The 14,787-nt window shown below is 47.1% G+C and overlaps 1 protein-coding gene across 3 annotated transcripts in view; it reads left to right on the forward strand.

The window, feature by feature from the left end:
• C10H4orf51 (chromosome 10 C4orf51 homolog) overlaps positions 1 to 14,787 on the forward strand; it is a 42,555-nt gene extending 27,768 nt beyond the window's left edge. Inside the window, exons 1-3 of one of the 3 annotated variants that reach the window (XR_003301141.1) lie at positions 819 to 902; positions 1,695 to 1,758; positions 14,611 to 14,787. The gene's annotated coding sequence lies outside the window, so the exon portion shown is untranslated. Of the gene's footprint in view, positions 1 to 818; positions 903 to 1,694; positions 1,759 to 14,610 lie in introns of those variants that run through there. The other 2 variants (XM_026392737.2, XM_026392738.2) reach the window with 2 other exon arrangements.

Genomic DNA, 14,787 nt, shown 5'->3' on the forward strand with positions numbered 1-14,787 from the left:
CTTTAAAGTAAGTTCCTGGAACCCAGATTCCTCTAGAACAACCATACAAATGGTGATGTGGCCCTGGCGGTTGGGGGTTATAGCGTCAAAGAGCCAGTCCCCTGCCTCTGGGAGCCCAGGAGGGGCGCAGGGCCAAGAGAAAGGCCGCTTTGTATTCAGAGCATGGCACAGTAGAGTGGGCGCCTGCCACCGCCAGGTCTTCCTCGCGCCAGCCGCCACCAGGAGGCAAATGGACTCCGCCTGGGGCTCGGGAAGGGGCGACCCGGCCGCGGTGGACGCGGCTGTCGCCGCCTTTCACGCCTGACTCTCTCGGGAGCCCCAGGCCCGCAGCCCCGCCCACCTCCCACCCCGTCGCGATCCTGCCCCGGCTGCGTCCGCCCCGGGCCCTACGTTCCTCCTTCTCCCTGCAGGGTCCTCCTCCTCCTCGGGCATCCAGCGGCCCCCGCTCCCCGGCCCCGCCCACGGCCCTCCCCCGGCTGCAGCCACACCCCGCTCCCCGGCCCCGCCCACTATCCCCGGCCCCGCCCACGGTTCCCGGCCCCGCCCACGGCCCTCCCCCGACTGCAGCCACACCCCGCTCCCCGGCCCCGCCCATGGCCCCGGCCCCGCCCACAGTCCTCCTCCGGCTGCAGCCCCACCCCGCTCCCCGGCCCCGCCCACGGTTCCCGGCCCCGCCCACGGCCCTCCCCCGACTGCAGCCCCACCCCGCTCCCCGGCCCCGCCCACGGTCCCCGGCCCCGCCCACGGTCCTCCTCCTGCTGCAGCCCCACCCCGCTCCCGGCCCCGCCCACGGCCCTCCTCCTCCCTGCAGGATCTTCCTCCTCTGCTGTCCAACTGCTCCAACGCCCCTGAGCCGCCCAGAGCCTCCTCCTTGCTGGATCCTCCTCCTCCTCCTCCCGCAGGTCACCCTCCTCCCTCCGCTGTCCGCACGTGGACCGCCAGTTTCTCCGGGGCTCTACGGTCCTTCCCCGCCCGTGCCGAGCGCGCTGGAGGGAGGGGCTAGGAGTGGCGGAGGCGGTGCTGGGACCCCCGGCGCGGGAAGGGGCCAGCCGCCGCCGTCCGGGGCAGCTTGGGGCCCCCGCAGCTGCTGCCTTGAGGAGAGGCAGAGCAGGGTCTGGTTTTTGAAAGCGGCCACCTCCTCCTTCCCCTTTTTCCTCCACGGCCCTCCCCCGCCGCCTGCTCCCATTCACTCCCGTTTACTAAGCTTTGCCCTGCAATTTATAATTGCTGTTGAATCGAAAAGATAATTAAAAGTCTCATCACCACCCCTAAACCCCTCTTAGTGATTATTTTTGTCCTTTAGCCCCAGGTTGGGCTAAATAACATTCCCTAGGAGCCATCTGGTCTGATTCCCGGGAACTTTTCATATGGTTTCCATTAAGCTCGCCAAAACCCTGCATTTGAAAATGCGGCCCTGGAGCCGCTCCGGAACCTCCAGGATTTCTGCCCTGGCCAGTCTGGTTGAGAATCTCAGGCAGAGGGAGGCGAAGGCCTCTGCTTAAGTTCCAAGTTTAGTACCTAAGGCTCCTGATCTGAGGCTGTAATGACTGTGCCTGCCTCAGGACTCCATGGAAATTTCGGTTCTCCATAGTAATGGTTATCATTCATTTGGCAGCATTTGTTTTCCATTGTATGAAAGACTTAGCTTGTTAGAATTGTTTTGATTCTAAAATTTAATGTTAACGGCTTTACAGATGAATTTGCAGAAATAACCTGACCACAGAAATTCCGTGTGACCAGAAGCGTTGGTATGGCAAGGTCTGTACCTCCTTCCCATGCTTTTGCCCCATTCCTCTAACCCCCATAGGAAAAACAAATGTTATCTTGTGCAAAAATATTCTCTCACCCATGGACTAGGGTTTGTAGTCCAAGCCACAAGGCTGTAACAGGCAGGTTCATGGAATCAGAGTGCTAATCTCTGGAAAGTTCCTCTGAATTTATCAAAGATAAATCTTCCAGATTATGGAGGAGACTCAGAAAGTGGAGGGGCATAGAGAAGGTTGCATGGCTGTGTCAAGTACTAACTCTGAGTCATGCAGCGGAGTTTAGGAGTGTGGGTGGGGAGGAGACCCTGCCACCAAGTGCTCTCTCAAACACAGCAGAAAGGATTTGGGTCAAGGTGAATTCATTGGTGGCAGGCACTCCTTCACATCCTCTCTCTCTTCTGCCTGTCATCTGCAGTTTCCTCTGTCCTGCTTTGCCTGGCCTGTTTGGGGAGTTCTAGCCCTTTCTCCCCTCTTCCTAACCTAGGTTTCACTCTCTTCTTTTTTTTCTTCACTTTGCTTTCCTCCCTATTCTCCTAACCGTTCCCCTCCCTGCCTTGACCGTGTGATTTTATTTGGGTTTTTAAAATGAAACCGGGTGCTACATAAAACAAAGGCAAAGTAATAACCAGGAAAGACTATCCAACGCCTAAGGAATGTGCTGAGTTTTATGACTCAGGCTGCCCTGGCAAAGAACTGGGACTGACATGGAGAGGTGGGTGGCACAGAGCACAGACCATACATGGCAGCCCTGGTCTCCCCAGATAGGATGGTCAAGGCATCCTGTGACTCACTTCTCGAAAACCAGAGATTCTTGTTCCGTGTGTGACAAGACTTCCTGGAGGCTGGAGCCAAAAGGTCATCAACTTTTCCCTGTGGGGCCAGATCCCTCTGACGGAGCAGGGGCCACTCTAGGGGAAGAGCCAGGCAAAAGGCCATCTCTGGGAAAGAAGCAGGCTTGATGGACTTGGGCTAGGGCTTCGGTGCATTTGGGAGATGAACAACGTGTAAGCTGCAAAGTGACATGAAAATTAGCATGTATTGTATTGGAGACAATGGCTTGGGAGTTCCTGGTGGCAAGAATTGTTGAAGTGCCTGGAGGAGGGGAGTGGAGAAGTGCTCCCTAGCTCTGGGGGACCCAGGGGTGTTTGCTCTGTGCAGCAAAGCATGAAGCAGAGAAAGAACGCCTCAGAGCTTGGTGGGGCTTCTGGGTGCCATTCCCAATGCCATGGAGGGGCACCCGAGAGCTCAGGCACACATCTCACATTCTGAGAATTCTTTTCAAATAAGCATAGGAATGGGGTGAGGTGTACATTTTTTTCTGTTACTAAGAGACAGACAAGAGCACTAAGGAGAACGTGTCTCCTAGCAGGGGTGGTGGGAGGGGTCTGAATTGCTCTGGTGACAAGGATCTGTCTGTGCTCCCTTCATTATACAGGACAGGGTGGCACTAAGGGGACTCATAGTCCTCCTTCTGGTGTCCGCCACCTCGGAGAAGGCTGTCACTTTTGGAAGGAGAATGAACCTTGACTGGCATAAATGAGATCTCCTCGTGTGGCAGCCTCATGGAACGGGGACTTGTTTTTCCTTTCCTTCTTTTTTTCTTTTCCTTTCCATGAAATACCCACCGGAAAGCTATGGTGGCCATTCTATAATTGCAGGAAAAGCTCTGCTTAACTTTTTCATGAAAGTCTATGTACCTGGATAAACACAGTCTTTTAGGGCCCATGACTTCATAAATATTTATAGCGTGGACAGGCGTCACTCTGGTTCTGAGGGAGAATGGGCTCATTCAGGTTTATTTATGATGTGACACTTGGGTGAGTGACATCCGTCATCTGGGTCGGCCCTACACTCTGTTCCACTGAAGCATGTTTATGGAGTGATTAGGCCGGCAAATATTTGCTATATTTAGGCTCTCTCCTCTCCTAACCCCCTCCTAAGTCCCCAAACCAGCAAAAAGCCAGGTTTATGGTCTAGGGGAGATCTGAACCCTAATGACAAGGCACAGGGGCTTGAGCACATGCTGTGGAAGCACATGACAATCAGAAGGCAATTAGAGGGGGAATGCGGACTTCCTAGAGCACTCTCCTATGAAGATGGTGGTGTCGCCTGTGCTTAGCAGGTGAGGGCGTGAGGGGTTTTGACAGGTGCCGAGCTGGGCCCTGAGTGATGAATGCAGATGGACGCCGATGGAACTTTTTCCTTTCAGGGAGTTTCTCCGCATAGTATCTGCCAAGTCTTGGTGGGGGCTCCGTGACCTCATTAGGGTCAAGGTCTCTAGTGTCCTGAGGCTTTTCCCTCTCAGCCACACCTGGCCCTGGGCCGGGGGAAGCAGCTGTCCTTCATCAGCTGTGGAGGAGGGAGGGAGGGACTCCTCTGGCTTCCTGGTGTCACAGCTGCACATACCCTGGCCTGGGCATCTAGACCCACTTCAGGACGCAGTCTTTGCCTCTGATCGGCTGGTCCACCTATTGTTTATCCCAGGAAGGGCTAGGTCTTGGCACAGGGGCATGAAGCGTGGCCAGCGTTTTATTTTTAGAGATAGGAAAATGTCTGCTTTTTGGCAAGTGCTCTTTTTCTGGCACACACCAGGGATGGTGTAAAAAAGCTCAAGTGAGAGATTCCCGGCCTTAAATTCATGGCCTATGACATAGGCAACAGCACCACGGGTTTCTCAACAGAAGCCTTTGTGGAGCCTGAAATATTTCATCAGATGGCCTCCTGGGCAGAGCAGTGGCCCTCCTGCTACACGCTGGTGGCAAAAGTCCTCAAACCCTGTATCTTGGCAGCTTGTGAGTCTCTTTCAAGTGCATCAACTGGTCAGAAATACTGTTCTTACCTCCTTTCGCCTCTTCATCTGTCAATCCATAATTCCAGTTCAACTTGGAAGGGAGAGCAGAAGACAGTCTTCTCCACTCCATGTTCATCACTCCTCCTGATATCATCATCATCAGGACTCAGATGAAGGCAGCCAGGTTCCACGGCAAGAATCAGTGATTAGACTCAGGAACTGCATTTCCAAGTCATATTGGAATTGATATTTTTCCTAACATGGTTCCTTTTTAAAGCATGCTTTGTAGGTCCTGTAATTCTGGCTAATGAAAATCTATCTCATCAGCATTTTGTTAACTGTAATGACATGTTATGCAAAGGTAAAATAAAAAGCAGTAGAAGTAGAAAACTAAGTTGTGTTTTCCAACATTCCTCTCTCCCCAACCTTTGAGAAAAATTACTTTCCTATTATAAAAAATAAGCCACAAATGAACACCTTCTCCTTTACTGCTTAATAGCCCAAGATTATCTTTTGGGTTCATTTTTCTTCTTGCTGGAGTACATCCTGTGGTAGGTTTTCTTTTGTTCTTTCTCCCTTCTCCACCAGAGAGTATGTAATAAATTTTCCTGAGGGCTTGTGTGAGAATTTATTTTGATCTCTTTCTGAGTGTTAGTTGGCCTTTGTTATAGAACCCCAAGTTTGAAATGTGAGCATTTCTAAGCTGTTGTTTCATTGTTTTCTTGAAACTGCTGGGGTAGAGGAGCAGTCTCCTGTTATTCTGAACCTCACCACTTTGTAGGGAATCTCTCTGAATCTTATTGTACATTGCAGGATTATCTTTTTCATCTTGGTGTTCTGGGTTTTCTTTTGACGTTGCTATGTGTGAATTTATTTTTCAAGTTTATTTCCCTTGGAACTGATAGGCTCTTTCAATCTGAGGGCTCAGGTCTTTTATTGGTTCAGATGCGGGGCGGAAAGAAGAAACTAGAAAGATTAAAATTGATGTGTATAACAAAGGGCTAAGGAAGAGATAGGAGGACTGTGTGCTTGAGTGTAGGGAGGAATTTCAGGGCGTTACAGAGAAAGGGAGAAGAGTAAGGCTTCAAGGGATTCTTGCTTAGTTTGGTAAGAAATAAAGTATCTAACGAAGATTTTTAAGATCTCTGGAAGTACATTTAAAATGTATTCCCCTCTTTGGTGTTTCATGGAGGAATAAGACTTCAGTTGCTTTTAAATATATATATATATATATATATATATATATATATATATGTATATATATATATTTTTTTGTGTGTGTGTGAAATTATTATTTTTATGTGATTTATGCCAAGACTGAACCCTAAGACTGCCCTTTCTCTCTCTTTTCTCTTCCCTCCCCTCGCCTTATCCAGGCTGCACGTTCTTTTTTTAATGTGATGAAGAAATGGAATCCGATGCATTAAAGTCCCACCGTTTCTGGAACTCTCTCTCTCTCTTACTCATTTGTCACCTACCTACTACATATTCTCTTAGATGGCTAAGAGTTATAAGAAGCATCGACAAGTAATTTGTTCACTCAGTAATTGAATTCGTTACCAGATGAGTTGTCCTAAACCAATGATAGATTTGAGTAGAAAAGACCGTACAGTGGCCAAGCTTAGGGCAGGCCAGGACTCAGCTTGGGCTCTGACACCTGAAGTCCTGCTCCCCTCTCCAGAAGTTTAGTATTGGAGGCTGGGGCTCTAGAATATTAAACACTAGGTTTCCCCTTTGAGGGTGGTGAGTGGCCTCCAGGGGCAGGATTTGAGAAAGGCTCAAACACAAACATGTCAACCAGCAGTAGTGTCTCTGAGCAAACAAAGGCAGAAGATGCAAACAAAATCCAGTTTGGCTTCTTTCCACTTTGAAGTGTAAATATTGAATTTTTTTTATCACCTTTTTGAAAAGTACTAAAATTAGGTGTCAAACTTTCCCAAGTGTAAGGAATATGGGAATAATCATTGAGGGTCTGTATTCTCCTAGGAGATTGTGTTGTTTCTTCTGTTCCTAATACACGCATTAAAGGGTTTGATGGGATGAGACAGTAACCATATGCAGCCTGTGTAATCTGAATTACTCACTCCCCTAACAGGTAATTAGGCACCTAGTGGCTGCAGCTCAAACACCCTTGACCAATACTATGCTCCTATGTGTCAGATGCTGCTGTTTACACTAGAACTTGAGACATGGGTAGCCCCTGCCTGGGTAAGTAGGACACAGTGTATACTGCTCCTACTGTTTGAAGTTTAATGTGGCCTTCTTCAGATGACTCCATGCTTAGGGACTGAACTTGAGTGGGCTCATGGTCTTGGGGAGGGCCAAGATGGGAATGAAATCACAAGGGCTAAAAAGACTGTCAGAGAATTTGTTCTCTAGATTCTCTGGGTTCACCCCTTGGAGGTGATGGGTAACAGAGAAAGGGGATTTAGAAAGACTCAACACAGGTCTGCTACATCAATAGCATCTCTAGGTAAATAAAGGCAGAGCTACAAACAAAATCAAGTTCAGGGTCCACTGACGATGGAGGGCAGCCGGGCAAAAAGGGTCCAGCTGGATTCTCAGGGGGGTCAGGCCATCACTTCAGGTTGCCACAGCATTTCTTCTTTTCATTCTTCAGGAATGTAGCATTTGCTCTGCTTCGTACAAAACTGGTGCTCTATCCATCTCGAGAGGGAAATGTTTTCCAAATTACAATTATCTCTAAATGTGACAGTGTGCAGTGTTTGAAGCTGCATTAAAAAAAAAAAAAAGAATCTTGCTTTTACATTGTGATTTTGGGAGACTATAATTCTCGCTTGGAGTTAATCAATAATTAATCATAGCTGCTCACATATCAGATTTCCCACACTCCCCTTCACCCTGTCTCCATCCTTTATGTTAAACAATTCACAGTTTGTGTGCCAATACCCTTCTGGACTAATGTGTCCAAGGAAAGAATCCATTTTTAAAGAGAGGGATTCTGAAATAATATCCACCCCCTTGCTTTGAAAATTAAAATTTTTGCAAAACAGCATTTGTCAAAGCAGGCCCACCTCTAGAGAGCATGTGACAAATATCTAGCAGATGTCACTCCTGCAAAGCACTCCCCTCAAAACCCTTGAATTTTCACTTCTTCTGGATTTGCCTTGTTCATGGAAGAGCCCGCCACGGTGACATCCACGCTCTGCTTCTCAAAGTGTGGTCTGTGAGGCTTCGCCAGATGGTCTCCTGCAGAATAAATGCTTTCAATATGATAATGTTTACATTTGTGTTTCTGGCATGAATTAATAATTTTCTCATGATATTTAATGAAAAACAGACTCTTTAGAGCTTTCTCATTTCTAGCTCACACAACCGGCTTCTATTCCTATTAGATAAGGTTCTCTTTTTCCTGTTGGTGAGGTGGCAGCAAGTGGGGGAACAGTGACCGGGCCTGGAAGCTGAAGTGGTGAGCAGCCTAGAAGGATTTGAGATCCATTGTCATGAAAGTTGGGTTTGCAGTGCCTCAGAAAGAGACAGGGTGACATGGTCCCTGGACTCCCACATGAGCAACCTCTTTTAGGCTTTCAGATTTCCCTCCTCACTCTAATACTCAGGGACTGGAGGCTGAATCTGGGTTCTCTGACCATCATGTTTTTGGAGGACCATGATATTCCCTTCTAAATCTTTGTGTTTTTCTAGACTGGAATCCTTCTGGCCACAGCCAAAGGATAAGGGGGCAGGGTGACTTGCCTTATTTTGTATTTTATTTAGAGACAGGGTCTCACGGAGTTGCTTAGCACCTCATCATTGCTGAGGCTGGCTTTGAACTCGTGATCCTGCTGCCTCAGCCTTCCCAGCTGCTGGGATTGCAGGCGTGCACCCACCACGTCCCACTCTTGCCTGTACTCTTGTGTTTAGGAGGAGTGGTACTACATTTTACCCTCACACCCCTGTTTCCCAAGATGTCTTTGGCTAACAGAAACTGGTCCGTGGAGGCAGGAATAAGTCTCTATAAGTAAGGGTGGTATTAGAATGAACTGCCCAAACTGCAGAGAGACTGATGGAAACCTGGTGTGGAATGTGGCTGGAGATTCTAACACCAGCCATTTACTTTTCTCCTATTGGAGGAATTTGAAGTAGGAAATGGGAGAAAGTTAGAAGGGCAGGGAAGATTTGGTGTCTTTTGGCAAGAGCTAAGTAAGCATGAATTTATTCACTACCTACCTTCATGCAAGGGGAGATTTTTCTCCTCACCAGCTTCTTACTGCTAGCCATTCTCTCTCTCTTTTTCTTTTTTTGGTACCAGGGATTGAACTCAGGGTGCTTAACCCCTGAGCCACATCCCCACCCTGTTTTCTATTTTATTTAGAGACAGGGTCTTGCTAAGTTGCTGAGGCTGGCTTTGAACTTACCATCTTCCTGCCTCAGCCTCCTGAGCTACTAGGATTACAGGTGTGTGCCACTGCACCGGGCTGAGACCGTTCTTTAACCTGGTGGCATTTGGTTTTCATTCCCAACCTGTCATTGAAGCGACGTCCTCAGAGGTCACCAAGGCCTATCTCATTGGCAAAGGCTGTGAGATTCGACCTCATCCTACTCAGGCTTGGGTACCATTTCCCAATACAGTCTCTCTCTCTCCCTGGCTTCTGACGGTGTGTGCTGGCCCGTGACTCCTCTGATTGCTTCCTCTCTTTCTCCAGCATTGCTGCTCCTCCTTCCCCTTTAAAGTCGGCATCTCCCAAGGTTCTGCCTTTGGTTCCTTGGTCGTTGTCTTTACAGCTGCTGCCACGGTGCTACCACCTCTCCACTGTCTTCACATCTTAAAGTCTGACCATGACCTTTCTTCTAAACTCTGGGATGAATTTTTTTTTTCCAATATTCCCTGCACAAGACTATCCTGTTCAGGCAGGAAACTACTGACACTCCTGGGGAGGATGCCCAAGACCTTCCTTAGGATGTTAAGAGGGGAAAAGACAGGATAGCCATAAATATTTGGCAGACAGAATAGTGAGGACTGTGTTGGTGAGGTGGCACCTAGTGGTTCACTGTCTAATGAGAGGGAGGAAGAAGAAGAAAGGAGCAGAAGGACAAAGATGACCCCAATTTTCATATCTGGGGGTAACTTAGAGGACAGATGTGCCCTTTTTGGAGCAAAGGAATATGTGGTAAGGGGTTGATCTGAGGGAGACAGTGAATCTCAGTTTAGGACATGAGAGACATCCCAATTTCTCCAGTTTTTCTTTTTTTCTTATTTTGTTTTGCCTTTTCAGTCTTCCTTTCTTACTGCTGCCAGAACGATCTTCTTAAAACAGAACCAATAACGTCATTCTCCTCGACACTTCCCGTTAGCGCTCACCGACCAGAGGAGATTCAGGAGAAACGGGAGAGTTCAGTGTCTCTGACAAGGGACTCGAAGCCTGCCGCTCGCTGGTTTCATTGGCATCTTCCAGCACAACGGAATCCACTGAGCAATTTCTCACCTTCTTGCCTTTGCGCAAGCTGTTCCCTCAATCTGGAATGCCCTCCCCGCTTCCCTCCTTACAAAACCCTACTTGTGCTTTAGACCGTGTTTTGCAAGTTAGAACCACTAGCCGTCTACTCAATAATCCCACAGCGATTCATGGTGTTTGTCGGGGTATTACAGTGCATCTACTCACACATGCATGTCTTCAGTTGACTGGTCGTTTCTCAAAGCCAGGAACTGTATTTTACCTAGTTCCACTTCTTAGCAGTTGCTGGCACATGACTTGACACATATTTGTGGCTCGTGATTAATCAATGAAAAGGAGAGGGAGACATTGGTACAGGTTAGAGCAGGTGAGGTGTCTGGGGAGAGAGAACTGGTTGATAGAGTAGGTTTGGACTTGTTTTAGACTATGTTTGCCTGGGATGGAAACTTTGGGATGTGAAGAACCAGGTATGAGAATACTAATGAGGGAGGCAATGGATTATGGGTAAGTCATATCTAAGGGCAGAATCCTCCAATCCACAGGCAGACAAGCCAAACTGTAAAGTCCTTCATCAGCAGGAAATTATTATTCTGCTCGTTTAAAAAGATACATGGCCTCTTCGTGTAACCAAGACTCCAGCGTATTTAGCTCTTGCGGCTGCTCCGTCTGTTGTCCGAGGCCATAAAGAGATGGGCCCATGACTAATAGCGTGGTGATGCCCCATGGTCATGCCCATTTATTTAGTTGCAGGAAAGATGGGCAAGGGGGTGCTCTGATTAATGAGATTTCTTTGACCCTTAATTATTCTTTTCATATGTTAGGCTCTTTCATCAGCCTGTTTTTATTTTCGACAGCACAAGGGAAAAATGAAAAATGTTGTCTTTTAATAGGAATCCTAGAATGATAAAGCCGGTGGCCTTCCTTCTGGATGCACATACACATACACATTGATTATGTTTACGTCTATGTATCTATGTGTATGTGTTCGTGTGTAGTTCTTTTTTTTGTTTTTGTTTATTTTGTATCACTTTTTTGGTACCAGGGATTGAACCCAGGAACACTTAACCACTGAGCCACATCTCCGTTTATTTTTTTATTTTGAGACAGGGTCTCCCTAAGTTGCTAAGAGCCTGGCTAAGTTGCTGAGGCTGGCTTTGAACTTGCAATTCTCCTACCTCAGCCTCTGGAGCCGCTAGGACCATAGGTGTGTGCCAACAAGCCTGGGTCATGTGTGTGTTCTATGTATCTATGGGACCATCCATCAGTCCACACTATTCCAATCTTTAATTAGTAAAAGGACTACTAGTGTGTTTTTTTGTTTTTTTTTTTTTTTTTTGTATCAGGATTGAACTCAAGGACACTCAGCCACTGAGTCACATCCCCAGCCGTATTTTGTATTCTATTTAGAGACAGAGAGTAACTCACTGAGTTGCTTAGCACCTCACTTTTGCTGACTCTGGCTTTGAACTTGGGATCCTCCTGCCTCAGCCTCTGGAGCAGCTGGGATTACAGGCGTGTGCCACAATGCCCAGCAGGACTACTAGTTTTGTGTGTTAAAAATGGAAAGAACTGCCAGGTTTGTTTTTTTTTTTTTTTTAAAGAGAGAGAGAGAGAGAGAGAGAGAGAGAGAGAGAATTTTTAATATTTATTTCTTAGTTCTCGGCGGACACAACATCTTTGTTGGTATGTAGTGCTGAGGATCGAACCCGGGCCGCACGCATGCCAGGCGAGCGCGCTACCGCTGAGCCACATCCCCAGCCCAGAACTGCCAGGTTTGGAAATGCACACCTATAATCCCAGCACCTCGGGAAGCTAAGTCAGGAAGATGACTAGTTCAAAGCCAGTCTCAGCAACTTAGGCTTGTTGTTGTTGTTGTTATTCTGTCTCAGAATAACAACAACAAAGGCTGGGGGATGTGGCTCAGTGGTTAAGCATCCTTGGTTTGAATCTGTGGTTTTAAAAAAAGAAAGGAACAATAGAGATATCCTGAATATTTAAATTTTTGATTAGCTATTGCGTGAGGGCAGACACTCCCTGTCCAGCCCAGGGAATTTTTGAGGGAATTCTGTGCACACAGAAAATGCCAGGCAAAGGTAACCATTTTATTTTTAGCTCCCAACCCCTTTGTTGGACTCCCATTCATAGTAAGTTGGGACCTACAAGAGCCACCTGGGTGCCTATACTTGGGCTTGAGGCTGGTCCCAGTGTCCGGGGCTGGCTTCTCCCCCTTAGCCCTGTTTGGGCCCTCCTGGGTCAAGGAAGCTGCAGGAGCCAGCCCATGTCCCTGTCAAGTGCTTTCCCATTGGAGAAATCAACGCAGACCCAGGGCTGGGGGTAGAGCTCCGTGGTAGAGCCCTCGTCCAGCACGCACAAGGCTCTGGGGTCTATCCCACCATCAAAAAAACCAACCCAAACCAAATCCCAAACCAACAAAAATCAAAACAAAACAAAACAAAAACCCCAAGAAGAGACCCTGCCCTACAGATTCCAGGGCTTTCATCTGCTTCCCATGGGCCAGCTCTGTCATTCCCTAGCATCACGTCCCTGCACTGATTCTGCCAACTCCACCAGTCCCTCTCAGAGGTAGGAGCACAGGAAAGGAGCCTTGAGCTAATTCAAGGGATTCGGTGGGCAGCCCACACTGGCCTAGAGGGAAATGTAATGGGAACTTTCATGACAAATAGAGCCATTGTATTGGACACTGTTGCTAACTGACCTTGCAACCCTCTGTGGTCAGGTGTAACTGCAATGCCTCACCTTTACCCAGTAGCCAGCTCTCCCACGTGGTTTCTTGGCTGCCTCTAGGACCTCCTCAACCATTGGTCAGGCAAAGCTAGAAGTGCAAGAGCACGGACGTCCTCTGGGGTTACTCAGACCCCTTCCTTTTCCCACCCTTGGGCTGCCGATTCTGAGATATGTCTACACGGTCATCATGGGGACCCTCAGAGGGACTGCATCCAGTTGCCCGTAGCAATGACTAGCTCACTAATGCACCCTGGGACTGTCTTTCCTCTTGTCTTTCCTGTTTCACTCTTTTTAATATCCCACTCTTTTTTGTTCTCAAAATTGCTTCCGAAAATAAATGCTTGCACGTAATCTCTATTCTCAGGGTTCTGTGTTTTTTTTTTTTTTGCAGGGGTCGAGGGGTGGAGATCAGGAAAGAGATAGATGGTTAAAGATAAATGAATGATGGCAGTTGGTAGAGATAGATAAATAGGTAGGTAGATTCACCTAGTGAGGCTAGATTCAATAGAGACAGATAGGTACACAGACAAACAGATCATTTTCCAATCATTTGAAGTACCTGGGAACTAATTTTCCTAATGTTCTCCAAGTTCTTGGGGTGAGTCTTTCTTTTTAAGCAAGTGGCAGAATAAGAATATTTCACATCTTATTTCATGATGTCAAAATGAAAATGATCTCATCAGACCTGCTAAATCATGTACCCTTCTACAGAAGGGTAGATTTAAAGGTGGCAGGCAGAGAACTCAGTGGTCACAATTGTACCAGTCACGTGGAGGAGGCTGGAAGAAGTGGGGTGGTGGGAAATGGAGGGGGCAGAGTTAGAGAGATGAAGTTGGTAGGGCAAGGCGTCTCTATTCCCATCTGGCTGGCTCCTAACTCATTAAATTAGATGAAGTACCCACAGGTTGGTAAAATATGTTTAAGCCGCCCTCAAGATGACTCAGGCAATCCAACCATGGTGACTTAGCTTTAATAAGAAGAAAATTTTAGACCTCCCAAACTCTGAAGTGGGCAGGAAAATATTTTTAGTCTTTTTTTTTTCTTTTTTCCCTCCTCTGAGCCGGTGGTGGCTTAAAAATGTTGAGGTACCATTTTTGTTCTAATTGTCTTATAAGAATTTTTGCCTTGCAATGACTTCTACTTCAAAAGTGAACTTTTTTTCTTATTTATGAAGTCATAGAAATGTGGTTTATTATAGGTTGGGAAATGGTCTGAGAGATTATCTAGTTCACCCTCTCTTTTTATGAGGTGCTTAAAGATATGTCATCACCAGGGCTGAGTTTGTGGCTCAGTGGTAGAGCGCTTGCCTAGCACATGTGAGACACTGGGTTCGATTCTCAGTACCACATAAAGAGAAATAAATAAAAAATAAAGGTATTGGGTCTGTCTACAACTAAAAATACTAAAAACCCCCTCATTTTGTCTGAGCCATGCTTTACCTCCATGGTATGTCCTTTATGGTTGGAAAACATTATATATAATCAGGTATTCTCAGTAAACAGGGTGGACAACCATGGGAATTAATTTTGAAGTGTGAATCAAAGTAGATGCTCTGCTTCAAGTCTACAATTGTATTGAAAACCCTTATTGGGCTGGGGATGTGGCTCAAGCGGTAGCACGCTCGCCTGGCATGCGTGCGGCCCGGGTTCGATCCTCAGCACCACATACCAACAAAGATGTTGTGTCTGCCGAGAACTGAAAAATAAATATATAAAAAAAAATTCTCTCTATCTCACTCTCTCTTTAAAACAAAAACAAGAAAAACCCTTATTGATGCTTACCTTAACCATTTTGAAAAGGAATCTTTTCAAAAAAGGGGACAGAGCAATTGTTTTCTTTCTCTTTTATGGCCACCACCAGTGTGAGCAGATTTTTGTATTGTCTTGTTTTGCAGATCCAACTCTAAAGAAAGAATCATGAATGAGAGATCTACTACCTCATGAAAAAGAAGAGGTCTTGATGAACAACCTGAGATCACCCAGACCTGGGGAAAGGGGAAGGTTGGGGTCCTTCAGTCCCCGGGAGTCGCCACATTTCACTTACTCGAGGGCCTGCCTGTTGGGTGAATTGG

Source organism: Urocitellus parryii, chromosome 10 (genome assembly GCF_045843805.1).
Source record: "Urocitellus parryii isolate mUroPar1 chromosome 10, mUroPar1.hap1, whole genome shotgun sequence".
Classification (NCBI taxonomy): domain Eukaryota; kingdom Metazoa; phylum Chordata; class Mammalia; order Rodentia; family Sciuridae; genus Urocitellus; species Urocitellus parryii.